The sequence below is a fragment of the Pan troglodytes genome, chromosome 1 (genome assembly GCF_028858775.2).
Source record: "Pan troglodytes isolate AG18354 chromosome 1, NHGRI_mPanTro3-v2.0_pri, whole genome shotgun sequence".
Taxonomy (NCBI): Eukaryota; Metazoa; Chordata; class Mammalia; order Primates; family Hominidae; genus Pan; species Pan troglodytes.
This window is the reverse complement of record NC_072398.2, coordinates 164,799,470-164,825,926: the sequence shown is the minus strand read 5'-3', so window position 1 is coordinate 164,825,926 and position 26,457 is coordinate 164,799,470. Positions and strand designations below refer to the sequence as shown.

The 26,457-nt window shown below is 37.7% G+C and overlaps 1 protein-coding gene across 8 annotated transcripts in view; it reads left to right on the top strand.

The window, feature by feature from the left end:
- The window catches only part of PDE4B (phosphodiesterase 4B), a 681,554-nt gene that overhangs the window by 474,611 nt on the left and 180,486 nt on the right, over positions 1-26,457 (top strand). Inside the window, exon 1 of one of the 8 annotated variants that reach the window (XM_063800943.1) lies at positions 12,849-12,962. The exons of the other annotated variants lie outside the window; for them this stretch is intronic. The gene's annotated coding sequence lies outside the window, so the exon portion shown is untranslated. Of the gene's footprint in view, positions 1-12,848; positions 12,963-26,457 lie in introns of those variants that run through there. 8 annotated transcript variants of the gene reach the window in all.

The following is a 26,457-nucleotide window of genomic DNA, read 5'->3' as shown; positions in this document are numbered from 1 at the left end:
TGATAAGGGATATGTTTCTAGAATACACAAAGAATACTTACAATTCAACAACAAAAAGCCACAGACCGTAACTAACAAATGGGCAAAGGATTTGAATAGGCATTTCTCCAAAGAAGAAACACAAATGGACAATGATCATATGAAAATAGACTGTCATACCATTAGTCATTAGGAAAATGTAAATCAAAACCACAATGAGATATTGCTTCACACCCACTAGGATGGCTATGGTCAATAAGACAGCCGATAACAAATGCTGGAGAGAATGTAGGGAAATTGGAACTCTCATACATTTCTGGTGGGATTGTAAAATGGTGTGACCACATTGGAAAAGTTTGCCAGTTTCTCAAAATGTTAAACATAAAGTACAACATGACCCAGCAAGTTTACACCTATGTTTATATACCAGAAAAATGATCACATAAATTCATGCAAAAACCTGTACATGAGTATTCATAAAAGTATTATTCATACATAATAGCTAAAAAGTAGAAACAACTCAATGACAATCAACATAAACAAAATGTGATATATGAGTACAATAGAATTTATTTTGTTAGTAAAAAGCAATAAAGTACTGATATATGCTACAAAATGAATGAATTTTTAAAACTTTAAGTGAAAGAACCCATGCAATGTGTGATTCAATTAACATGAAATATTCAGAATGGGCCACTCCCTGTTAGTTAGGAGTAAATGGAAATGGAGTTTCCTTTTGGGGTGATGAACATGGGGTGATAGTGGTGATGGTTGTAAACTGTGAATATATTAAAAACCATTGAATTGGAAATTTTATAAATGTAAATTTTACAGCATATGAATTGTATCTTAATAAAGCAGTTATTTAAAAGGGAACTTAAGCACATTCTCAAAAGTCATTGTGTTGCCAAATTAGATTAAATGTAACATATGCACCAATGCCTCTCTCTTTTCTGTTCAGTCCTTCTCAAAAATTATATTACTCTCCAAACAACCTGAGAAAATAAAGCCTTTTCCTGTAAGAGAGTTACCTTGAACGTTCACTCTGACCCAAAATATTATTTTCATGAAAATCACTTCTATTTATTATGAACTAGACCAACTATCTTCTTTCTCATTAGCTGAAAACCTCCAGACTGGCATTTGCTTTTATTCATTTATAAATTAATTCATTTTTCAACAAATATTTATTGAGTTCCTACTTTGTGTTAGGCACTACAGTAGGCACTGACAATAAAGCAGTGAAAAAATACAGAAATCCTCTTTCTCCTGGAGTCACATTCTAGTGCAAGGGTACAGATAATACATATAATAAATATATGGTATATTAGACAGTGATGTTGTGAGAAAAAAAAAGCAAAATAAAGAGAGTGCTGTTGTGGTAGGGTGGTCAGACAAGACCTTGATAACGAGGTGACATTTGAACAAGGACTGAGTAAGTGTGGGAGTGAGCTATGGAGCAAACTGGGTAAGAGCACATGAGGCAGAGAGAATAGCCACTGAAAAATTCCAGAGGCAGGAGCATGCCTGGCATGGTGTAGTAACCACAAAGGGTCACTGTGGCTTCAGCAGTGTGGGGAATGGGGAGAATGAGGAATGAGGACCGTATCTACCGTCTTGGAGACCGTTGTAAGAACTTTGGCTGTCATTGTGAATAGAAGGGAGGCCAACTGGAAGATGTTCAGCTGGTGAACGATGTGTGACCTGAGTTACGTTTCTAAAGAATTATCTTAGATGCTATTTTGAAAATAAACTGTAGCAGGACAAGGGCATAAGAGGAAGTCCAGTTAGAAACTGTTTTTCACAATTAAGTTTCGACCATCTGTGTACCTGTATTATTTTTTACACCTGTTCCTACTATTGCACAAAATGAGTCCTGTCCTGAGGTCAGCTTCTCTGAGACATTGTGAGGTCAAGAAGATGAGATATGAGGCAAATCTGAAATAAGGAAATAAGGCATCCCTTCCAGGAACACAGATCCAACTAAAATGCAGGATTATCAGCATCCAGAAGGAAGATAAATGACACTGTGCCCTGAAAAACAGACAAAGGGGAGACCATTCAAACATGCCTTCTCATTTGATTGCAAACCAGTCTTTTTCAGTATGAGTCATTTACATTTTACTCAGAAATCCAGAATGCCAGGACCCTTGTCCTCTCTGTTGAATGCCTTTGGAGTATAATTTGTCACTCTGGGAAATGCCATCAGTTCTTCAGGGATCAGAGGATCTTTGAACCTAATACTGTTGTGCCGGGTTAATTGTGATTTCAGTGGCCTTTAAGTGCTATTGTATCTGCTTAGAGGCCAGTCTTCCTGGGCCAGCGGTGAAAGTTTAAATATACACCAGCATGCTTAGAGCAGTCAGGGGAGTTGGCACCAAATCTGAAAGTTGAATTCATTATTCCAGTCGCACTGTTATTTCTTTGTGTAACATAGATATTTTCTTTGCTCTCTAATCTTCTGTGATGAAAAAGACCTATAATCTCTCCAGGGTTTTCGCCTTTGTTGTGGTCTCACATATGTCATTCAGGAAATCTGACCCCGTGTGTTAGGTGTTCTCTCATGGTGCACTGAATGAGCTAAACAACGCAGAACGAGTCAGACAGGAGGTTGGATAGCTCCAAATGCAATGCAAACCAGAGAAGGAGAGAGAATTGTATTTGATTAATCAGATCACTGTGAACTTCGGCTAAAAGAAACTCCAGAACATGCTGACATATCACCAGAAACAGAGGAGAAAATGCAAAATGAGAATGAAAACAGAGGATACTGTTTAAAGGGAGATATTTCTGCAATTTGGGAAGCTCAAATTATTTCTTTTTTGGAGGCATATTGGAAAAAATCCTACACGCATCATGGGAAGCTATCATTCAGATTTGGCTACAGATTGATTTTCTCATTGATTTCTTAAGCAAACTATTGACAATGTTCCTGTTGAATGCTTACATGTTGATTGCTAAGTCATATGTATTTATATAGAAAATTATATTTACTCTGCAATAGTAAGTGGCATGCCATCAGAAAGAAAAATAAAAGGACAAAGAGTTAAGTAATAATTATGTAGCAGCAAGAACACAGGGAAGATAATGAAAATGAACTAAGTCCCTAGGTGTGGGATATGAATAGTGTACCAGCTTTTCAGGATGTTGCACGTTGGTTCCTCAACAACATTCATGGATATGGTAGGTGTTGGTGATGCTATGAACATCAAATTTTATCTGACACTTCAGGAATGAAGCTGGGAGATGGTGTTATATTTAAAAACACTGAATAATGAGAAATTTTAAATAAAATGTTTAGGGAAAATACTATGCTTTGCAAAATTATATGATTTTTAGGAAAAATGCATTGAGTACATTTATACATTAAAATTTCCTTACCTTTTCAAAAATTATAGGAGTAGCTTGTGAATTGAGTGGAGTTTTTCTGTAAGAATAAATTATCTGTTTCCTCAGGTCAGGCTACCATCTGTGAATGATATTTATTTTTGTCTACTTGAAATTTAAATATGACTATTTTAAAAAAGCTTTTCCCTGTTGGATCTTACTAAAAGAAATAGAAGATAATGAGCAGTTATGACAAATTGTAAAGATTTTCTAACTACTCCTAGATATATATTTTTGTGTGGCTAATGAATAGTTGATGAGTATGTCTTTTATCCTCTTTTTAGAGCTATCAGAGAGATTTAAAATAGTTCATATTGCTTAAAATATTTCTGGTGTCCATGAACTGTGTCTCCATTTTGAGGATTAACACAGCAAAAACATGGAATTATGGGTGGTGGAATGCAAAGGGTATCACAAACTAGAACCAAGCAATAACTTGTGTAGTTTTTAAACTGATTTACCCTTTTGTAATATTATAGTACCAGGTTTACATGTATAACAAAGCAGAGGAGTATGGCCATACATTTTAAATAGGAGCATTGCTTGTTTGGAGATTAAACTTTGAACTGCTCTGAATGTCAAGGCTTTTTGGAGAGCAGAAATCGTGGCTGGCATAATTTTTGTGTGCAGTGCCTACCTGGCATGATACTTTCGGGTGGTGTTGATGAGTAAATCAGAAAAGCAAAGCACTCTTAATTAAGAGTTAGAGTTACTTACTCTTAATTTTGAACATAATTAATTCTCATAAATCAGTCCACAATTTTGCCTGCTCACATTTTTTTTTCTAGGATTGGTAGAAAATATCAGAGACATTCAAGGAAAAGGAATTTAGAATTTTTACTATTCCCATAAAAAGTGGAATTCAAAAGAGAATTTTGAGTAATTGGGTCGAAAATGAAATCTTTTCTTCCCATTTTAATAACTTAAGTTGAAGGCAGTCATGTACTTTGTGGGATGGAATATTAGTCTTCTGTAACAAAATATAAAAGGAAGCATTTCCTTGAAACTAGAAAACATGTGGTTAGACAGTTAAGAAGGTTCTTGTTGGCTTTCAGACTTTTGATATATAACTAATGTCATTGTAATTTTCTTTAAAAAGAATATATTAAAAAGGGAAAAATTATTTAAATTTATCTGATCACAAAACTCTTTTTGGAGGTGAAGTGCCTATTAATATCTCAGTGGACCTCTGGAACAGCCTGGGTGGTGTGATGTAGCTTCAGTGAAACAAACACTGCCTAGAGAACCAGATCAATACTGTTGAAAATTACAGCTTGTTTACCAGCTATATAACCTCAAGCAGGCCTGAGCTTTAATTTTCTTGTGTGTAAATGAGTTTATAATGCTTCCCTTGAAATATTGTGAAGATTGTGATGTAATATGAAGCACCCAGCATAGTTACTGGCACATATGAAGCACTCAATAAAAACTAAACTTGTATTGAGAATGAAATATAAAAAAAATTGATATGTGACGCATCGTGGTGTTTAAATGAGATGTAAAAGTACTTAGCGCAGGACCTTGTCCAAAGAATTAACTCAGCAAATTCTAGCTTTCTTTTTAAAAAATTTTAACTTCTGTTTTAGATTCAGGGACTATATGTGCAGGTTTGTTACACTCGTATATTGTGTGATGCTGAGGTTTGGAGTACGATTGATCCCATCACGCAGGTAATGAGTATAGTACCTAATGGGTTGTTTTCCAGCTCTACCCTTATCCCCTGCTTTTGGAGTCTACGGTGTTTATTATTCCTGTCTTTGTGTCCATGTGTATGCAATGTTTAGCTCCCACTTATAAGTGAGAACATGAGGTATTTGCTTTTCTGTTCCTGCATTAATTCACTTAGGATGATGGCCTCCAGCTGCATCCATATTGCCGCAAAGGACATGACTTCATTTTTTCTTATGGCTGCATAGTATTCCGGGGTGTATATGTACCACATTTTCTTTATCCAATTCACTGTGAATGGGCACCTACGGTGATTCTATGTCTTTGCTATTGTGAATAGTGCTGTGATGAACATATGAATGGATGTGTCTTTTTGGTAGAACAATTTATTTTCCTTTGGGTATATGCCCAGTAATGGGATTGCTGGATTGAATGATAGTTTTGTTTTAAGATCTTTGAGAAATTTCCAAACTGCTTTCCACAGTGGCTGACCTAATTTACATTCTTACCAACAATATATAAGTGTTCCCTTTTCTCTGCAGCCTCATCAGAAGTATTGTTTTTTGATGTGTTGATGATAGCAATTCTGACTATTGTAAGATGGTAGCTCATCATAGTTTTTGTTTGCATTTTTCTGATGATTAGTGATGTTGAGAAATTTTTAAAAGAATTAATTTAGTAAATATCAGCTTCTTTCCTTTTTTCATCTCCTCATCTTCACATTATGTATAAGTTGGCAAGCTCTTTTTTTGGAAATCCACATCCTTTCAGTTATAATATGATGTTTAAAGGAACTTTTAAAAATTACACTTATCCATTGAAATGGTTGATTCACTCATCTTTTTGGTATGTACTTAGTACTTTCTATGTACCAGGTACTGTGCTGGCTTCTGGAATCTGAAGTTGTATAATTATCAGATAGAGTGAACCCCCAAATAAATGAATGATTATAAATCAGCATGTCAAAACAATTATTGGTGTGTATACAGTCTGCTTTGGGCACATGGATACACCTGTATCAGATTGGGGGTAAAGGAGGTGACCGATAATCAGAATTTTGATGGATAAGTAGGCCATAAGTAAATGAAAATCAGAAGGAAGACCTTCCAGGCATAATATAGCATAGTATGACTCATCCTGGAGAATAATTATTGATGTTCTAAGACACGAGAAGGAAAATGATTGCTTGTGACAACACTGAAAAGGCAATAGGGCTGGATAAGCCCTCAAGAGAACTTCAACTTTCTCCTGAAAGCTGTGAGGGACCATAAAGATATTAAAGCAGAGAAGGGCATAAGCCAAAATATGGGGCCAACCTGGAGTCAGAAACTGGTCAGGGTGTTTCCCATAGAAGCTAAGGGTGCTTCCATTGAAATAGAATTGTATTCTATTTTAAGAGGAAAAAACTCAAGCAAATGCTGCTAAACCCACAAGAGTCTATTTGAATTTACCTATAGTCTTTGAGGTGGCCCAATGGCTTGGACTACTCTTATATGGCAATTTGCAGTGATCAAAATGGAACATCACAATTAAACTGTTGAATTGTTAAGTGGTAAAATGTTTTCAAGATTCAACAGCTGAAGGCTTGGAAGCCTGCCTAGAGTATCCTTATAAGCCCTCTACCTGATTAAGATTTATCTGTTTTTATGTAACTCACTAAGAGTTAAGAATAACTTTTTATTTTCTCCAGTTGAGCTAATTTGACTTACTTGGGTTTTTTTGTTTGTTGGTTTGTTTTTTGATGCAGAGTCTTGCTGTGTCACCCAGGCTGGACTACAGTAGTTTGATCACTGCTCACTGCAACCTCCACCTCTTGGGCTCAAAGCAATCCTCCCACCTCAGCCTCCTGAGTAGCAGGAGCCATGGGCTTGTGTCACCACACCTGGCTAATTTTCATATTTTTGGTAGAGATGGGTTTTTGCTGTGTTACCCAGGCTGGTCTCAAACTCCTGGGCTCAAGCAGTCTGCCTGCCTTGGCCTCCCAAAGTACTGAGATTACAGGTGTCAGCCACTGCACCCAACTTTACTTTTTTAAGTTACTTTACCTACAAATTTTTTCCTGCTGAACTACAGCTAATGGTGAATTCAGGTGAGAAAATAAAATGGAACTCTACATTTTCAATTACACCACGTCAATTAATTATAGGTTAACGATCACTTAAATGCAGTAGGGGAGCTAAATTTTATGAACTCTAGGGGAAATCCTTGAGCAAAGAGAAGAATTATGTTTATAGTAAAACTACTTCTTAATTTATTTGTGTTATATGTATTCATTTTGTACTACATGATTCTCTAAAGCAAGGCACACTTACATTTAGTAAATTTAGTAGGTGGAATTATGTATGGGCTTAACCTAAAACAGTGTTGCCTACTATATTCATCCATTCTCACACTGCTATAAAGAACTACCTTGGCCAGGTGTGGTGGTGGCTCATACCTGTAATCCCAGCACTTTGGGAGGCCGAGGTGGGCGGATCACAAGGTCAGGAGTTCAAGACCAGCCTGACCAACATGGTGAAACCCCATCTCTACTAGAAATACAAAAATTAGCCAGGCGTGGTGGCACATGCCTGTAATCCCAGCTACTCAGGAGGCTGAGGCAGGAGAATGACTTGAACCTGGGAGGTGGAGGTTGCAGTGAGCCGAGATTGCACTCCAGCCTCTGTGACAGAGCCAGACTCCATCTCAAAAAAAGCAACAACAACAACAACAACAACAACAACAAACTACCTGAGACTGGGTAATTTATAAAGAAAAGAGATTTGATTTACTCACAGTTCCACAGGCTAAACAGGAAGCAAGGCTAGGTGGCCTCAGGAAACTTACAATCATGGCAGAAGATGAAGGGGAAGCAAGGCGCGTCTTACATGATGGCAGGAGAGAGAGAGAGAGGGAGGAGGTGTCACACTTAAACCATCAAATCTCATGAGCTGTCCCTCACTATCACCAGAACAGCATGGAGGAACCTGCCCCTATGATCCAATCACCTCCCACCTGGTCCCTCCCTCAACACATAAGAATTACAATTTGGATTACAATTCTAGATGAGATTTGTGTGGGGGCACAGAGCCAAACCATATCACCTACCAAGGCAATTATATTAGAAGCTAAATTATAGATGTGTAAACATTTCCAGAAACCAGTAAATACTTCTTTATTGAACTAGTTGAAAATCCATGGAGCCCAACAGAGTGTATTTGTCACTGCCAAACACTGAGAAGAAGCCAAGTTTCAGACTCTGCAAGAGCTCATTTTGACAACCATTAGGTTACAGTCCTATGTGTAGTTCTGTTGTGAAGAATATTTTGTTAGCTAAAAGAAGACTCATTGCTTTAATTATCTAAGCCAGTATGAGAAAAATTGTGCCTGAGACCAGGTCCCTGTGATGAAAATAAAACCGGTAAAATAGTAACACTTGGACAAATCCAAATATATTATCTCTGACTGTTAGTCCCTGATAGATACAGACAGTGGAAAACTTCATTCCAATCAACAACTTTTTTATTTATAAACATTTAAGACTTTAAAAAAAGTATTCTTTTTTTGTGCACCGTGGACATTTTTCTTCTCTTGAGATGTGAGCCTTAGCACGTGCAGTGTGAGTGAAATGCCTGTACTGTCTACTTTGGTGAGGACAATGTATGTAACATTTGAAGAATGACATTACTTCTTCCTCTCTATGCTATATAATAGAACTGCATACATCCTGCTCCAGCAGAACACACACTTAAAAGTCAGTCTTGTATGAATCATCACATATTTGCTCTCTTTAGCATGGAACTATGTATTAGGAGGGTACAAAATAAGTGTGGTGCACTTGCCTCAAATTTGGGACAGAAAAACAAACTCTTTCTGTTAATGAGATTATTTCCATGAAATGTCATGCAAAAGATTTTTTAGGAGAAAAAAGATTGATAAAGGACACATTCTTATTCAGTTTAAAAGCTATTTAGTACTTAGAAGCTGGTTAAAGGCAGATGGCTCAGGCTATCAGTTCAGTAGACCTAAAATTAACCTGAGAGCTGATTTCAGGAAGGGATGTTAGCTTGCTCCTAAGACCTTCCTCCCTGTCAGAAATGCAGCCTCCTCTTTGATTGCATAGTTGACTCAACAAAGGCAAGATTTCCCACGCTGAAGACAGATGGGAAAATTCCAAGGTTGGAGGTCGACTGGCAAGAAGCAGGCAGCTAATCTAACGGATAGTGTCTTGAGAGAACCCCGCCTACAAAACCACAGATCTAACACAGCACGGAGGCTAGGCATCGCCTAAAATCTGCACGTCCATCCACTCTTGGAACATTCCCTGCCTGAGATCACAGCTACCCAAAGCAAGCTCTGTTGTGCCAATCACAGTGAATTAGTCAGATAGCTAAGACTTCCCTCTTAAATAATGCAGTAATTTAATTTTCTTGTGATAATTAGAAGGTTGAAGAAAATAAATCTCTTAACTATAGCCCTCAATTTATTCAAATATAAGTGCAGATTATAGCACAGATGAAGCTATCATATTAAAAGATAATCAAGTTATAAAACTGGTATTTCTATCAAGGCTATTTGTGTCAACTAATTAAAAGTTATCTTTTGAATTACCATGCCTGCTGAATCAGCTTTCAGTAAATAATGCTAATGTACTTCACATAAAATAGTTCTATTTAAAGTAAACTATTTCTTAAATATATGAATTATTCAGACTTTGTTGTGGATGGTATGCAAAGAAACATCCTAATCACAACTAATCTCACAATTAATCTTTATTTTCCTTATGTAGCATAAAACTGCACTCACTTCTTAAATGAACACTTATTGAGAGTGCTACTCTCTTTTGCTCTCTGGTCAGTGGCCCTGGCAATACAGTACTTACTAAGAATTAGTCCTTGCCAGGTTCCTGTCTAGGTTCCTCCTCTAATGGGAGGGACAGATATCTGCCAATAAGAAGACAATCTGAGAAATGGCATAAAAGGGCTATGCATAAAGCTGCATGAGGTCCTGAGGAGAGCTAGCACCTGCTTCACAGAGGAGGTGACATTTGACTTCAGTCTAACAGTGTGACAAGGGAGGCAGTCCAGACAGAGAGAAAAACAAATGCAAATGAATGGAGACAGAAATGGGCAGGACTGGCTCAGAGAAAGATAAAACCTACAGTATGGTTATGTGTATTGTTTATTTCTGTCTCCCTCTTGTCCCATGTTACCCCTACCACAAACTGGGATGTGAACACCATGAAGGCAAGAAATGTTGTCTGTTTTGTTAATTAATATATGCCAAATGGTTAGAATGGTGTTTAGCACATGGTAAGGGCTCAATGAATACTTGTGAAATGAGTGAATGCATATGTGTGTGTTAGAGAGAGTTGTAACTGTGTGACTTGGGACTTAGGCATATCCAGGAATTCAGGTGACTTTGTAGAAATAACATCTGACAAGCGTTGGTCTTTGACCCTCTTACCTCCTTGAGAATACTTGTCCTGAAGGAAGATTTTATTTGAAAACTAATAATCACTCCGTAAACTTTATTCTGACAGCAGCAAAGTTTCAAAGCCCTAAAAGATCTCATTGTCCTTGAGCAGTGTCATAAGCTGCAGGCAGGAAAAGTCAAGTTTAGGTTGTGTCCACAGCGCATTGAAGCCAGATAATAAATATGCAGACTCTGTGACATTTTAGGAACCTTAGTTCAAGGATATTTACTGTTAGGCCTCTGGTGTTTTATTGATTTCCAAGTAAGCCACAGGAATGCCCTGAAGCCTTTCCTAAAGGTGGGATCATCATGGTTCAGTAAATAGTCAAAGCTTTACAGGAGTTGATACAGGCTTTGGTAGGCATCGTTTTTTTTAGTAAAAATCTAGTGAAATTCCAGTCACATCATCAAAAATCACTTTCTAAGACACAAAGGACCAAGTGTTAGAATTGGAATTATAATTCACATTTTAAGATACCATCAGGTAGCCTCACAATGCCTACTATTCCTTAAAAAAAAAAAAGAAAAGACAATGAAAGGAGAAAATTATGTATACATCTCTTATTCTAACTTAGTATTTAATAAAGCTCAGGATAGGTAACATATTTTGAAGTTACCAAGTAATGTTTTTTTCTCTTCTCTCCCCCAAAAAAAGAAGTCAAAATAAACAAAAATTTATTATATTGTTTTTAAAAACTACTTTAAATATCTACTCTATGCCAATTTAGGGTACCTTATACCCACTACTTTATTCTTCATAACAATCTATTAGATAGGAACTCTTATCCCTGTATTGCATATTAAAAACAGGCTGTGACAGTGTTAACTTTTTCATTTTCATGAAAAAAATATTGAGCAGAAGCTGAATGAAAACTCGGTTCCGTGTTATTCTAAAACTCTTTCTACCATATGATAAATAAATACAACTTTTATAATTACTGATTTCTTGATTGCTAATGGCAGTGATTTTAATTTTTAAGTTGTTATTTATAAAGTTTATAAATATTTAAATTTTAGTTAATGAATATATTTAAATTTTCTTGTGGTCTTTAAAAACAGAAAAATGATATTTATTTCCCAATTTATCCAGAGCTATTTAGTGCTCTTAACTAAAAAGATTTTGATTGTTTACAAATGCAAGTCAACAAATTTTTATGGCACTCATGCTATGGGCAAGGAGGACTATATAAGATATGCTGCGTGCTGAAAATGTTGTAAATAAGTGAAATATCTTCAAGGACCTTTTGATTACATTTGGATAATGAAATATACATGCTCAATATCTAGTCTATGAATGTCAATCAGCTGTTCAGAAAAGATCTATCTTAACTTTTTTTTTTCTTTTTTTTGAGACGGAGTTTCAATCTTGCTGCGCGGGCTGGAGTGCAATGGCGCGATCTCGGCTCACTGCAAACTCCACCTCCGGGTTCAAGCTATTCTCCTGCCTCAGCCTCCTGAGTAGCTGGGATTACAGGCACCCACCAGGAAGGACTGGATAATTTTTTTATTTTTAGTAGAGACGAGGTTTCACCATGTTGGCCAGGCTGGTCTCAAACTCCTGACCTCAGGTGATCTGCCTACCTCGGCCTCCCAAAGTGCTGGATTACAGGCATGAGCCACCATGCCCGGCCCTTAACTTTTCATGACTTTGATTGATTCAAAGTTACTGATTTTTTCAGTTTGTCAGCCTTACCATGGAAACTCACTCAGCATATGAATTTGTAATCTCAAAGCACCATTATATAGTGAATGAGCAACACCAGGCTATATAAGTGTCTGTGCATATTTAGAAAGCAATGATAATTTTCTCCTTTATTTGTCAATGGTCAGTGCAGGCTGCATATGAGATGGGTAGCAACACAGAAAATGATGGAGGGTAGGAAGTGAACACAGAAACAGAAGTTATGTGAAGAAGATCCAGGAGAGTGAGAACTACTCATTGCAAATATAGCCCTCTTTATGGGCTGCTCAAACATCAAAAATGTATTTGAAGGAAAAAAAGTATATCATAATAAATACTCAGTCAATATAAACTAACCTATTTGTTCCTTACTGAATTTGCAATGTGTAGGATGACACAGATGCCAATCAATAGTTGCTGAATGATGAATAGACAAATGGTCCAGGACATTCAGGTCATTTGAACAAGTGTAGTTGTCAATAAATGATTAATTAGCTTGCTGTATAGACTGATGTAGGCTTCCACCTCTGGCTTCACTGCAATTTCTGGACTGACATGGTAGATTGTACACTTCTTAAAAACACAGGGAACCCTCAGAGGGTGGGAATTTTAAATAAGTCTAAGTGTGATTCTAGAACTTCTAGAATCCTTTCTTATGAGTTCAGAATCCAATGCTTGTTTCTTCAATGAAAACAAGGTCCAGGGAGGAAGGAAATGGGGCCTAATTGACCAAGAGTCCCCCTAAAGATCCATCCCTATTCTATAGAAAGGATTTTAAAACCTCGTTGACAAGGTAGATTAACTGAAATAATAACTTCTAATGCTCATGGATTCATTTAACATTTTTCAAACACAGCATGCCATTGTGTGCCTGTTTAGTGGAAACAGAAATGAGTAACATGTTAATACTTTTCAGGAATTCGCAGTCAGGTAGGGAGGAAGCCAACATGTGAACGAATACATGTATTACAATCTGGTAAGTGTCTGTCATGATAAAGTATTTATTAAGAGGAATTAGGAGATACGTATGGAGGAAAGGGGCAGAAAATATGTGAACATGTGAAACAACACAGCAAGTTGAGGAAATGGAAAGATTATGACACAGGTGGATATTAAAAGTCACATCAGGAAAGTAAAGTTAGAATGTGAATCAAGCTACGTATCATATAGGGTTTGTTGTGACATGTTAAGGAACAGAGTTTTTTCATAAAATCTTTGAGAAGTCCTGGAGGTTTGTAAGCAGGGAGTGGCATGGCACAATTTATAATTTAAAAAGATAATCATAGAAATAAAGCTCAAGGCAGGGAACTGTTCAGAAGGCTGTAGCAGTAACTCAGGAAAGAAATGATAAGAAGACATGAATTAGGGCAGCCATTGCCAGAAAAAGAGAAAATTAATTCAAAAAGGCAAAAGAGGTGGAATACTCCAGGGTAGGTAACAACTTGGGCAGCTATTCACTTGTTTATGACACTGGCAAGATTTGGGCCGGCCACTGGCAGATAAAACAGATTGCCCACAGTTATGAAGGGGTCTTATTTGCTTTTATTGTTAGTGGTAGTGGTGATCAGATGTGGAAGGCAAGAATGATTCTCAAGTTGATAGCTTGATTTCCTCTGTGGATTGAGAGAGAGAGAGAGAATGTGTGTATGTGTGTCCACTATCTAGCACTGTGCCTGGCACTGAAACACAATAATACATATTTTAAAATAAATATCTGAAACTAATAGCTATCCCATTTAGAGTGTCTCTGAGGTGTTTTATTCATGTGTCATTTCATTATTACTGTGCATATGCAGAGTAATTCAAAGACATGTCTCTGCTAAGAGATGAAGCTGGGTACAAATCTGCATGTAACAGGCCTCAGTGCCCATATCAATACCATTGTGCTGAGTGAAAGGAATGATGAATCTAGTCATGGTAGAAAGTTTAGGGCTTGCTCAGTTAGGAAGTTCAGACTTGTAAATAATGTACAAGATATTTGGTAGCTTGAACTGTAATTTATTGTCTGTTTCACAGCTAAATGAATGGGAGAGGATGAAAACAAAACTTATTGTTTAAATCCAAGTACTAAAGAACACTTTAGATACCCACCCTTGGGTAAATATTACCCAATTGGCAAGAAGTTTGTTATTCTAGCTAACCTAAACTCTTAGTGCTGACATTTAAACACATGTTCTCTTGTTCGCTCCTCATTGAAAAAGCAAGTCTCCTGCACAATGGCCTTTCATATTTCTGGAACCTTTTTATTAATTTAGAGGAATACATATCATATATACTGTTAGCTAATGGGATAACATAATGAGCTGATGATACTGTTTCTTGGACAATAGACAATTACTGAAGAATATTGTTTCTGTGTTTCTTACCCTTGGCCGGGTTGACTTTCTACATTGAATAGCTTTAGATTCTATTGAGTGTGGCTACATAATCTTGAGATTGACATTGGTGTTTTCACCCTTATTTTTGCTCCCAATCTTCTCTCTACTCCACTTTGTAGTTATTTTACCACCAGCATTGTTTGCCAACAAATACTCCAGAATGAAAGGGAAGATGAGATTGCAGTCAGTTCCCTACTTTTCACTCTGGTTAGAGTGTTCTATGCCTAGCTTTCCTAGGGAACATTAAAAACAAACAAAAATCTATCTTCAGTGCATTTATTAGTTTGATTTGCTATGATTGGCCTTGGATAGCCTTAGTAGTTTAAAGTTCCCTTCTTTTAAAAAAATAGAGGGAAAAAAAGATAGAGCAAAGACCTTTACTTTAAATAATTATATTAAGTGCTATTTTTTTTTATTTCAATATATTATTATTTACTCAGGCAAGAAAGACCATTCCTCAAAAAAGGGCTTAAAAAGTCAGTAAATAATATGCTATGCCTAGCAAGCAAAAAAGCAGTTGGCTCTGCTTCTTTCTTTTTGGTTTTATTTTGAATGTTTTTGAAATAAATGTTAATTCGCAGAGCACTAGCTTCCTTCCTGTCAGTTGTCACAGGGTTTTTCGGTGTGGTTGTTGTTTGCTTCCTAAATGATGGTAAAGCTTCGTTATATATGTACCTATTTTTTTCTGAACATTTGGACATTTCTTGGAAACATGTCAGAATTTATCATTTGGCTTTATTATTGTTTTGGGGAAATATAATAATTTGTTTAGAATTTTTATACAAAACATATATAGAGAATGATCTTTAATAATTTTTAAAGAGACATTAAAGAAAATTGCTCTCCTATTTAAGTTAAATGTTTTAGTAAGCATTCTCTTATTTAATTCAGTTTTAATTGCATTATTAATTATCATGAACAAAATATTGCTAGGGAAAAAGCTGAAGAGATCATCTAATTGCAGCTTTTACTGCTTTGAATGATAAAGTACCTTTGATTTGGTGCTGAGCCAGGAGGGCTTGATTGATAATATCTGTCTCAGATGTCACCCTGGGAGAAAAGAATAAAACCTCAGTAGAGTTGGTGCATTGCAGCTGTCTCCGCTGCTCCAATTTTTCTGCCCCATTGACGTCATTGGGAGGTTTCAAACCAGTCCAGGGTGTCTAGTAAACCTGCACATAAATGAAATGAAGAAACAGAAAAACAGTGATTCATAGCCCCACTCTCACTCCAAAGAGGTGGCTGTTATAGCCTTTCAGATAATGGGCAGATGTTTTCTCCTTTACTGAATTTTAAAAAGAGAAAAAAATATCATCAGCTATCCAGAAATGTGGGAAAGCCTCAGACAAGGAATGTGAATTGCGTAAGCCCTTCTGAAATCAGATTATATCACAATGAGCCACATTTGTCCAAAGTTCTCAGATATCATAACCTGTATCCAGCTTGTCTTTAAAGTCAGGAATATCTGAAGCAGAATGTGGCATGGGAAACAGCTTTCTTTGGAGACAAGACTGCTCTCACCACTCAGACCAGTTCCCAACACCATTTCCTCCCCTTCTGTCTTCACAGGCAGCCTTTTGTGCTGAGTTCTAAATGAGGGGCCCCCATAGACAATGATAGGAACACAGAGTAGAATTACAGTGTTTTCCAGTAAAGATTTTTTTGTTTCCTTGTTTGCAGATATGTCTTTTTTATCAGCTTAATACATTAAATACATGATAAACTCTAATCCTCCAAATAATATCACAAAGAACCATTTCTAAATGCTATCACATAGCAATTTAGGGATACAGCTGAGCATTAATGATAAAATATGTTCAGATGCTAATTTTTCATCTGCTGGGCAATTTGGCTGCTGGGAGCAAAAGAATGTTCTCCTTTTCCCCTCCCCTCATTTACCACGAGCAATGACAGGAAGGACTCATAATAACTGAGTAGCTTTCATTTCTTATTTATCCGACAAGTTCCATGAAATACAGTTGAAAAATACCTGAATCTGTATAGCACTTTAAAGTTTGCAAAGCATTATCACTTTCACTTTTTCCAGTTGCATTTGTTAGACAAAACTATAAGGCAGATGTTATATTTATCACCATGTTTTCCAATCCTGTGCCCTATCTTTTGAAATCACTTCAACTTAGCAGAGATGTGTTGACCATTTATTACATGTGGTAAATTATTTAAGGTAAAAGATACATAAGATATAGTTGTCAGTCTTAGTGAGCTTAGAGAACTGAGGACAAAACAAGCATCCACACGTACCTTAAATCACAAGGCAGAATAACATAGGTGCATAAGACAAAGTGTTGGCACCTGACAGTGGGTCTTGAATGAAGGGGCATTTCAGAGCAATATTCAAAGACTGATAATGTTTCAATAGGTAAAGATGATGGATGTGGCCTTCGGGAGTCAAGGGACCTGCATGAACAGAGTCAAATAGGCAAGATGATCTGAGGGATGATGGGAATGAAACAAACAATGTTTGGAAACTGAAGGCAGGGATCTGGTGAAAGGTAGGTCAGGCTATTAGTGGCTGACCCTAAATGCCAGGGTGAGAAGTTTGTAATAATAATGAGACATTTAAATGCTGAAGCTAGGGAGTAAAACAAATCTGTCCTTTAGTAAAATCCATCAGGCAGTCAAGTGTAAGGTACATGAGAGAAAAGAAAATCTGGCTCATGGTGCCAATTAGGAGGTTCCATATAAATCCAGGGTAGGGAGGTTTGAAGAAACAGAATTATAGGAATTTATTTGTTTAAAAATATTTATTGAGCATCTATTATCTGCCAGCCACTATTCCAGAAATGAGAATATGGCAATCATAGACAAACTCTCTGCCTTTACAGGTCTTTCATTTTAGTAAGGAAGAAATGAAAAGCAAAGAAAAATTTTACCAAAAGCTATGGGTTAGAACCAACAGCACTTAGTAACAGGTAGTTCTGGATGGAAGAAGATTCAGGATTAACTTAGTAATTTCTCTATTTGAGAGAACATATCCCTTAACCTGTTAGCTAAAAGTGCACTTACTCTATGAACTTAGCCTTCTTCACGTGCTACAGTAACACTTCACATGGATACCACATAGCTCAAATATAATGAGGTGTAGAAGCACACTTGGCAAAGCACCAAGTAATACATAAATATTATCCTTATTAGTTGTGAATGGTTGTTTTTACTGTATTGTTATTATAAGAAAATAGTAATACCTCAGAGTTTTTCTTTTTTTTTTTTAACTCTTTAACACTTTATTGTGCCCCAGTTTACTTTTTTTATTGTACTTTAAGTTTTAGGGTACATGTGCACAACGTGCAGGTTTGTTGCATATGTATACATGTGCCATGTTGGTGTGCTGCACCCATTAACTCGTCATTTAACATTAGGTATATCTCCTAATGCTATCCCTCCCCCCTCGTCCCACCCCACAACAGGCCCTGGTGTGTGATGTTCCCCTTCCTGTGTCCATGTGTTCTCATTGTTCAATTCCCACCTATGAGTGAGAACATGCGGTGTTTGGTTTTTTTGTCCTTGCGATAGTTTGCTGAGAATGATGGTTTCCAGCTTCATCCATGTCCCTACAAAGGACATGAACTCATCGTTTTTTATGGCTGCGTAGTATTACATGGTGTATATGTGCCTCATTTTCTTAATCCAGTCTATCATTGTTGGACATTTGGGTTGGTTCCAAATCTTTGCTATTGTGAATAGTGCTGCAGTAAACATACGTGTGCATGTGTCTTTATAGCAGCATGATTTATAACCCTTTGGGTATATACCCAGTAATGGGATTGCTGGGTCAAACGGTATTTCTAGTTCTAGATCCCTGAGGAATTGCCACATTGACCTCCACAATGGTTGAACTAGTTTACAGTCCCACCAACAGTGTAAAAGTGTTCCTATTTCTCCACATCCTCTCCAGCACCTGTTGTTTCCTGACTTTTTAATGATCGCCATTCTAACTGGTGTGAGATGGTATCTCATTGTGGTTTTGATTTGCATTTCTCTGATGGCCAGTGATGATGAGCATTTTTTCATGTGTTTTTTGGCTGCATAAATGTCTTCTTTTGAGAAGTGTCTGTTATCTTCTTCGCCCACTTGTTGATGGAGTTGTTTTTTCTTCTAAATTTGTTTGAGTTCATTGTAGATTCTGGATATTAGCCCTTTGTCAGATGAGTAGATTGCAAAAATTTTCTCCCATTCTGTAGGTTGCCTGTTCATTCTGATGGTAGTTTCTTCTGCTGTGCAGAAGCTCTTTAGTTTAATTAGATCCCATTTGTCAATTTTGGCTTTTGTTGCCATTGCTTTTGGTGTTTTAGATATGAAGTCCTTGCCCATGCCTATGTCTTGAATGGCATTGCCTAGGTTTTCATCTAGGATTTTTATGGTTTTAGGTCTAACATTTAAGTCTTTAACCCATCTTGAATTAATTTTCATGTAAGGAGTAAGGAAGGGATCCAGGTTCAGCTTTCTACATATGGCTAGCCAGTTTTCCCAGCACCATTTATTAAATAGGGAATCCTTTCCCCATTTCTTGTTTTTGTCATGTTTGTCAAACATCAGATAGTTGTAGATATGCGGCGTTATTTCTGAGGGCTCTGTTCTGTTCCATTGGTCTATATCTCTGTTTTGGTACCAGCACCATGCTGTTTTGGTTACTGTAGCCTCATTGTATAATTTGAAGTCAGGTAGCGTGATGCCTCTGGCTTTGTTCTTTTGGCTTAGGATTGACTTGGTGATGCGGGCCCTTTTTTGGTTCCATATGAACTTTAAAGTAGTTTTTTCCAATTGATTGAAGAAAGTCATTGGTAACTTGATGGAGATAGCATTGAATCTATAAATTACCTTGGGCAGTATGGCCATTTTCACGATATTGATTCTTCCTACCCATGAGCATGGAATGTTCTTCCATTTGTTTGTATCATCTTTTATTTCATTGAGCAGTGGTTTGTAGTTCTCCTTGAAGAGGTCCTTCACGTCCCTTATAAGTTGGATTCCTAGGTATTTTATTATCTTTGAAGCAATTGTGAATGGGAGTTCACTCATGATTTGGCTCTGTTTGTCTGTTATTGGTGTATAAGAATGCTTGTGATTTTTGCTCATCGATTTTGTATCCTCAGACTTTGCTGAAGTTGCCTATCAGCTTAAGGAGATTTTGGGCTGAGACAATGGGGTTTTCTAGATATACAATCATGTCATCTGCAAACAGGGACAATTTGACTTCCTCTTTTCCTAATTGAATACCCTTTATTTCCTTCTCCTGCCTAATTGCCCTGGCCAGAGCTTCCAACACTATGTTGAATAGGAGTGGTGAGAGAGGGCATCCCTGTCTTGTGCCAGTTTTCAAAGGGAATCCTTCCAGTTTGTGCCCATTCAGTATGATATTGGCTGTGGGTTTGTCATAGATGGCTCTTACTATTTTGAGTTATGTCCCATCAATACCTAATTTATTGAGAGTTTTTAGCATGAAGGTTGTTGAATTTTGTCAAAGGCCTTTTCTGCATCTGTTGAGATAATCATGTAGTTTTGGTCGTTGGTTCTGTTTATATGCTGGATTACATTTATTGATTTGTGCATGTTGAGCCAGCCTTGCATCCCAGGGATGAAGCCCACTTGATCATGTTGGATAAGCTTTTTGATGTGCTGCTGGATTCGGTTTGCCAGTATTTTACTGAGGATTTTTGCATCAATGTTCATCAAGGATATTGGTCTAAAATTCTCTTTTTTGGTTGTGTCTCTGCCAGTCTTTGGTATCAGGATGATGCTGGCCGCATAAAATGCGTTAGGGAGGATTCCCTCTTTTTCTATTGATTGGAATAGTTTCAGAAGGAATGGTACCAGTTCCTCCTTGTACCTCTGGTAGAATTTGGCTGTGAATCCATCTGGTCCTGGACTCTTTTTGGTTGGTAAGCTATTGATTATTGCCACAATTTCAGACCCTGTTATTGGCCTATTCAAAGATTTAACTTCTTCCTGGTTTAGTCTTGGGAGGGCGTATGTGTCGAGGAATTTATCCATTTCTTCTAGATTTTCTAGTTTATTTGCGTAGAGGTGTTTGTAGTATTCTCTGATGGTAGTTGGTATTTCTGTGGGATCTGTGGTGATATCCCCTTTATCATTTTTTATTGCATCTGTTTGATTCTTCTCTCTTTTCTTCTTTATTAGTCTTGCTAGCGGTCTATCAATTTTGTTGATCCTTTCAAAAAACCAGCTCCTGGATTCATTGATTTTTTTGAAGGGTTTTCTGTGTCTCTATTTCCTTCAGTTCTGCTCTGATTTTAGTTATTTCTTGCCTTCTGCTAGCTTTTGAATGTGTTTGCTCTTGCTTTTCTAGTTCTTTTAATTGTGATGTTGGGGTGTCAATTTTAGATCTTTCCTGCTTTCTCTTGTGGGCATTTAGTGCTATAAATTTCCCTCTACACACTGCTTTGAATGTGTCCCACAGATTCTGGTATGTTGTGTCTTTGTTCTCATTGGTTTCAAAGAACATCTTTATTTCTGCCTTCATTTCGTTATGTACCCAGTAGTCATTCAGGAGCAGGTTGTTCAGTTTCCATTTAGTTGAGCAGTTTTGAGTGAGTTTCTTAATCCTGAGTTCTAGTTTGATTGCACTGTGGTCTGAGAGACAGTTTGTTATAATTTCTGCTCTTTTACATTTGTTGAGGAGTGTTTTACTTCCAACTATGTGGTCAATTTTGGAATAGGTGTGGTGTGGTGCTGAAAAGAATGTATATTCTGTTGATTTGGGGTGGAGAGTTCTGTAGATAGCTATTAGGTCCACTTGGTGCAGAGCTGAATTCAATTCCTGGGTATCCTTGTTAACTTTCTGTCTCGTTGATCTGTCTAATGTTGACAGTGGGGTGTTAAAGTCTCCCATTATTATTGTGTGGGAGTCTAGGTCTCTTTGTAGGTCATGCAGGACTTGCTTTATGAATCTGGGTGCTCCTGTACTGGGTGCATATATATTTAGGATAGTTAGCTCTTCTTGTTGAATTGATCCCTTTACCATTATGTAATGGCCTTCTTTGTCTCTTTTGATCTTTGTTGGTTTAAAGTCTGTTTTATCAGAGACTAGGATTGCAACCCCTGCCTTTTTTGTTTTCCATTTGCTTGGTAGATCTTCCTCCATGCCTTTATTTTGAGCCTATGTGTGTCTCTGCACATGAAATGGGTTTCCTGAATACAGCACACTGATCGGTCTTGACTGTTTATCCAATTTGCCAGTCTGTGTCTTTTAATTGGAGCATTTAGTCCATTTACATTTAAGGTTAGTATTGTTGCGTGTGAATTTGATCCTGTCATTATGATGTTAGCTGGGTATTTTGCTCATTAGTTGACGCAGTTTCCTCCTATCCTTGATGGACTTTACAATTTGGCATGTCTTTGCAGTGGCTGGTATCAGTTTTTCCTTTCTATGTTTAGTGCTTCCTTCAGGAGCTCTTTTAGGGCAAGCCTGGTGGTGACAAAATCTCTCAACATTTGCTTGTCTGTAAAGTATTTTATTTCTCCTTCACTTATGAAGCTTTGTTTGGCTGGATATGAAATTCTGGGTTGAAAATTCTTTTCTTTAAGAATGTTGAATATTGGCCCCCACTCTCTTCTGGCTTGTAGAGTTTCTGCCAACAGATCAGCTGTTAGTCTGATGGCTTCCCTTTGTGGGTAACCCGACCTTTCTCTCTGGCTGCCCTTAACATTTTTTCCTTCATTTCAACTTTGGTGAATCTGACAATTATATGTCTTGGAGTTGCTCTTCTCGAGGAGTATCTTTGTGGCATTCTCTGTATTTCCTGAAATTGAATGTTGGCCTACCTTGCTAGATTGGGGAAGTTCTCCTGGATAATATCCTGCAGAGTGTTTTCCAACTTGGTTCCATTCTCCCTGTCACTTTCAGGTACACCAATCAGACGTAGATTTGGCCTTTTCATATAGTCCCATATTTCTTGGAGGCTTTGTTTGTTTCTTTTTATTCTTTTTTCTCTATACTTCTCTTCTCACTTCATTTCATTCATTTGATCTTCCGTCATTGATACCCTCTCTTCCAGTTGATCGAATAGGCTATTGAGGCTTGTGCATTCGTCACGTAGTTCTCATGCCGTGGTTTTCAGCTCCCTCAGGTCCTTTAAGGACTTCTCTGCATTGGTTATTCTAGTTAGCCATTCATCTAATTTTTTTTCAAGGTTTTTAACTTCATTGCCATGGGTTCGAACTTCCTCCTTTAGCTTGGAGTAGTTTGATTGTCTGATGCCTTCTTCTCTCAACTCGTCAAAGTCATTCTCCATCCAGCTTTGTTCCATTGCTGGTGAGGAGCTGCATTCCTTTGGAGGAGGAGAGGTGCTCTGCTTTTTAGAGTTTCCAGTTTTTCTGCTCTGTTTTTTCCCCATCTTTGTGGTTTTATCTACCTTTGGTCTTTGATGATGGTGATGAAGAAATGGGGTTTTGGTGTGGATGTCCTTTCTGTTTGTTAGTTTTCCTTCTAACAGTCGGGACTCTCAGCTGCACATCTGTTGGAGTTTGCTGGAGGTCCACTCCAGACCCTGTTTGCCTGGGTATCAGCAGTGGAGGCTGCAGAACAGCCGATATTGGTGAACAGCAAATGTTGCTGCCTGATCATTCCTCTGGAAGTTTTGTCTCAGAGGAGTACCTGGCCGTGTGAGATGTCAGTCTGCCTCTACTGGGGGGTGCCTCCCAGTTAGGCTACTCAGGGGTCAAGGACCCACTTGAGGAGGCAGTCTGTCCATTCTCAGATCTCCAGCTGCGCACTGGGAGAACCACTATTCTCTTCAAAGCTGTCAGACAGGGACATTGAAGTCTGCAGAGGTTTTTGCTGCCTTTCGTTTGGCTATGCCCTGCCCCCAGAGGTGGAGTCTACAGAGGCAGGCAGGCCTCCTTGAGCTGTGGTGGGCTCCACCCAGTTCATTCTTCCCAGCTGCTTTGTTTACCTACTCAAGCCTTGGCAATGGTGGGCACCCCTCCCCCAGCCTCGCTGCCTGCAACCTTGCAGTTTGATCTCAGACTGCTGTGCTAGCAATGAGCGAGGCTCCGTGGGCATAGGAACCTCTAAGCCAAGCATGGGATATAATCTCCTGGTGTGCCATTTGCTAAGACCATTGGAAGAGTGCAGTATTAGGGTGGGAGTGACCTGATTTTCCAGGTGCCATCTGTCACCCCTTTCTTTGACTAGGAAAGGGAATTCCCTGACTCCATGGGCTTCCTGGGTGAGGCGATGCCTCACCCTGCTTTGGCTCATACTTGGTGTGCTGCACCCGCTGTCCTGCACCCAGTGTCCAACACTCCCCAGTAAGATGAACTGGGTACCTCAATTGGTAATGCAGAAATCACCCGTGTTCTGCGTCACTCACGCTGGGAGCTGTAGACTGGAGCTGTTCCTATTCAGCCATCTTGACTCCACCCCCTGGAGTTTTTCATTTGGTAAATTGTTTCTCATTTTAATTATTTGAAAGCAAAGAGTTGAAATATATTTATATTCATTATGTGTCTTCAAATAATCTCAGAAAAGTTTGGAACTTACCTTACCATATAATCTTTTGATTTTGTTGCTGCTGTGATTTCTGCTTACATGTTAGTGTAGTATACATTATGAAAAATGACATGTATTGTCTAGGGAGCTCCTAAAACTTGTATCTAGGACTCCAGTACCTAATGGAGAAAGAGGTCAATTCAGCAAAGAATGTGTTTTATGTATTGATAAATTTTGTGAGCTACATCCTCATAAGCATTTAATACTTTAAACACCTAAGCATCTTCTTTGAGGTTATTTGTGTGAATGATTTATTAGAGAGTTTAGGTTATTTCTCCTATACATTCACAAGTCTCATAACATTTAAAAGACTGATCTGTTGCTCCTGTTATTAGTAAAATTCATTTTACAATGTATATTTAAAAATTAGCAGAAATTAAAATCTTAATTCACATCAAAGTAAATGTGAGCCACATAATCAGATTACTGTCGAGTCAATAGACTACCTAGGGTTATCAATAATGACCCTACTTATGTGTCTGCCTTTTTGTCAAGTTAAGAATAAGAATCTACATGCAAGTGGAAGGGGAGAATCGAGAGCGTTACCTAGATAATTGTCTTTAAGGAGTATTAGTCCCTTTTCACGCTGCTGATAAAGACATACCTGAGACTGGGTAATTTATAAAGGAAAAGAGCTTGAATGGACTCACAGTTCCACGTGGCTGGGGAGACTTCACAATCATGGCAGAAGGCAAAAGGCACGTTTCACATAGCAGCAGACCAGGGGGAATGAGAACCAAGCAAAAGGGAAAACCCTTATAAAACCATCAGATCTTGTGAGACTTATTCACTACCTTGAGAATAGTATGGGGGAAAACACCCCATGATTTCAATTATCTCCCACAGGTCCCTCCCACAACACTTGGGAATTATGGGAGCTATAATTCAAGATGAGATTTGGGTGGGGACACAGCCAAACCATATCAGAAGTCTTTTTAGGAAAAATAAGATGATAATAAAATGAACTTCTTACATTGATAACTATCCCTGATGTACTAAAAAAGGCTTACTTGGTAAGTATTTACTAATATATATGTGTATGTCTAGGGCCTTGTGTCCAAAACTGTTCTATCTCTCTCTCTCTGTGTCTCTTTGTATCAATTGAAGACTCTTTTGTGATCCTTTCTGCCCAACTGAAGATCAGGCAGATAAGCAAATAATTTGATCAGTGACTTCTTTTTGCCTATAAAATTTTAATTTAAAAAAACCATTTGGTAATCATAATCCCCTGTTGTCTTTTCACTTAGAATTTAGACTCAACTGAACTGATCTCAATCTCTGACAAGCCCTTCCCAATTCTGCCCACTGCCCTTCTGCATCCTCCTAGCTCTTCTCACTGTACTGTCCTTACTGTTTGCTTGTCCATATCATGCTGTGCTTACCTATTTATATGATTCTTTCACCTCTTGGCCATGAAACCCCGGAAGATCATGACTGTTTCCTTCATATTTATACCCATTACCCCTAGCAGAGTCTCAGTCACCTGTGAGGTTCTCAAGAAATATAGGAAATATCCGTTAAAGTGAATATTCTTTTGACAATGGATACATGGCTTTCATGGTTTTGGGGAAAACTTTTATTGTCCTAAAAAAGAGTCCCTTTATCCTTTATGCCAAATACAAAGGCTGTATCTCTCATCAAGTCTTAGGGTAATTTCTGAGTCTTGAGACATATGGCAATTAATAATAATAATAATAGCAGGAGCAGCAACAGTTTACTGAGCACTTGGTGTTTGCCAGGCCTGTGTTAAGCACCAAACATATAATCATACCTCAGTCTATCTATATTTTGCAGATGAAGAAACAAAAAGTTTAAGATACTTGCCCAAAGTCACACAAATATAAAGACTTGGTAAAGTCAAGATTAACCCAAGTTTTTCTGCCATTAAAGCCTACTTTTAACAGTTATGAAGAATTGCTAAATTGACACATAACAAATCCATTTAAAAAGGTATGGATTTTATTTGTACACAGAGCTGGAATATGTCTGTCAGTGTGGGAAGGTACCTGACTTCATGATCATATATGGAAAGAAAGTAAGATGTTTCCACAAGAAAGGAATTTCATGTTGTTTGTCTAGTCCTTTAAACATCTGGATATATTTTGAAACTAATTTTTTAAACTGCCTTTGGTTTGAGTCTTTGAAAATGAAAAATATATTTTATGAAGCAGTCACTGTTCAGGGAGCCAAAATACTTGAATTCTAATCTCAACTTTGTATTTTACTAAACCAGATTCCTGAAACATCCTAGGCTATTTCTTGGTTGTCAAATCAATGATGGAATGATATTGTAGGTTCACCATATCCCGTTCCTTCCTGTTCCTCTAGTGTGCTTCACTTACTTCGGAGAAGTCACTGAAGACCAATTTCAAATTATT